This window comes from Cebus imitator, unplaced genomic scaffold, assembly GCF_001604975.1.
Source record: "Cebus imitator isolate Cc_AM_T3 unplaced genomic scaffold, Cebus_imitator-1.0 Scaffold310, whole genome shotgun sequence".
Taxonomy (NCBI): domain Eukaryota; kingdom Metazoa; phylum Chordata; class Mammalia; order Primates; family Cebidae; genus Cebus; species Cebus imitator.
In genome coordinates, this window is record NW_016107625.1 from 2180663 (window position 1) to 2183445 (window position 2783).

The window sequence follows — 2783 nt, forward strand, 5'->3', positions numbered from 1 at the left end:
ACAGATCTTGCTTTGTTGCCAGGCTGGAGTGCAGTGGCATGATCTCGGCCCACTGCAACCTCCACCTCCTGGGTTCAAGCAATTCTGCCTTAGCCTCGCCAATGGCTGAGGCTCCAGACATGTACCACCACATCCAGCTAATTTTTAGTAGAGACAGGGTTTCACCAAGTTGGCCAGGATGGTCTTGATCTCTTGACCTTGTGATCTGCCTGCCTCAGCCTCCCAAAGTGCTGGGTTTACAGGCATGAGACACCACACCTGGCCAAGCACTGTTTCATGTATGTTAAAAATCTGGCAAAGAGTAGGAGCTCAGTAAATGTTTGTTTGGCTCTCATCTTCATAGCAATTCTCCAAGGTATTATTATACTTTACTATTAGTAAGGAAACTAAAGCTCCAAGATGTTAAGTGACCTGCCCAAGAGCATAAATGTTCCAGGGTAACCCAAGCTCCAACTTGAAAATTCTGTCTCAGTTGAAAGTTATTTCTACTACCCTACCTATGGCATCAGAGTATTATTTTCCCATGTATATCCTATTTCAATACCTTGGTCTCAGTAGTTATTGAATAAGAGGTAAATGAATAAGTAAATGTCTGTTAAGATTCTTTCATGAGAATCATGAGAGATTTGTTGGTCACTGAAAATAAGAGTATTTGAGGATATGACTCATTCTCACACATAGCATTTATTGTTCACTTACACAGAAGGAAAACAATGCTCCCATTCTGATAAAATGTCTTAAACATTATGCTGAGGTCTGTATTCTCCACGTAAGAACACCAGTGTTACACACCTTTAACAAACAAGGTTTTATATTTCACTTAAAGTCAGAAGCTAGTAAGAAAATTGAGGAAATAATTTTTCATCTTTTAGTTTTCATTTTTACATAGCCAAATTTATCATTCTCTTTCTTATAGTTTCTGCCTTTAAGGGCCATATTTGGAAAAGCCAACTCCTTCCCAAAGATTGCATAAATTTTCAAATATATTTTCTTCTGTTTGTATCATGTCATCTTTTACATTTAGAACCTCTAGGATGATATATGTATATATGGGTGTGTAAGGCATAAAAATGTGTTCTCAATTTAATATTTTTCTTACAAAGTTTAATGAATTACCTCAACACTGTTTTTTGACTTTTCCCTTTTATTTTAAATTACATCTTTATCATTTACTCCCATGTGCTAAATTCTACATATTTAATTTGTTCTGTTGTTGGTTTACTCCTGAGCTAATACCACTGTTTTGATTATTAAAATTTTAAGTTTTGGGGTGTATAATCCTTTTTATTTTTTTAATTTTAATTTTAATTTTTAGTTCTGGGGTACATGTGTAGGATGTGCAGGTTTGTTACATAGGTAAATGTGTGCCATGGTGGTTTGCTGCACCTGTCAACTCGTCACCTAGGTATTAAACCCAGCATCCATTAGCTGTTTATCCTAATGCTCTCCCTACCCCATCTCACCCCCACTGGTAAAATTTTAATTTCTGATGTGGCAATCTCATTCATTACTCTTCTTTTAAAATAATTCCTGGCTACTGTGAAAGATTTATTCTTAAAAATAAATATAAGAAATATGTTTGTCAAGATTTTACATTTTTTAAAACTGGGATTCTGATTGAGATGTAATAAAATTTATAAGTTAATTTGAAAAGTTGGCATTTTAATATATAGAATTTTCAAAATCAGAAAACCTGATATGGTCCTCATTTACTCATATTTTTCTCTTATTTCTCTCAGCAGTTTTACAGTTTCTGTGTATGCGTGCATATGTATTCACACTATAGCAGAGCATAATGCACATATGCAAGAATTGGACCCGGTTCCAAACCCAGCTTTACCATTTACTAGTAACTTAGTTTCTTTACCATTGTGGCTTCATTTTTTCCTCCTGTAATATGAGAGGTGAATAGAATTTTTAAAATACTTAAAATCATCTCTGACATGTAGTATCATACCAGTACTATATTATACAATATGCATTTTATGTTGCATATGAAATTTGTATTCTGTTATTACAAATAAGATATTTGTTTTCCTTTTTCTTTTTCTTTTCTAAGAGACAGGGTCTCACTTTGTTGCCCAGGATGCAGTACAGTGGCATGATCATAGTTCACTGTAGCCTTGAACTACTGGGCTCAAGTGATCAAGTCATCCTCCTGCCTCACTATTCTGAGTAGCTGAGACCACAGGTGCACAACACCGTGCCCAGTTAATTTTTGTATTTATTGTAGAGATGGGATCTCCCTATGTTGCCCAGGCTGGTCTCAAACTCTTGGGCACAAGCAATATTCCTGCCTAAGCCTCCCAAAGTACTGGGATTACTGGTGAGCCACTGCACACAGCTTCTTTTCCGATTTTTTTTTTTAATTATTTTTATTTTTGAGATGGGATATTGCTCTGTTGCCCAGGCTGGAGTGCAGTGGCGCGATCTTAGCTCACCACAACCTCCACCTGCTGGGTTCAAACAATTCTTCTGCCTCAGCCTCCCGAGTAGCTGGGACTACTGGTGCGTGCCACCATGCCCAGCTAATTTTTGCATTTTTAGTAGAGTGTATTTTAGGTTTCATTATGTTCACCAGGCTGGTCTTGAACTCGTGATCTTGTTTTTTGTTGTTGTTGTTGTTTTTTTTACCATTTATTTATTTTATTGCATTTTAGGTTTTGGGGTATATGTGAAGAACATGCAAAATTGTTGCATAGGAACACACGTGGCAGTGTGATTTGCTGCCTTCCTCCCCATCACCTACATCTGGCATTTCTCCCCTTGCTATCTCTCCCCAG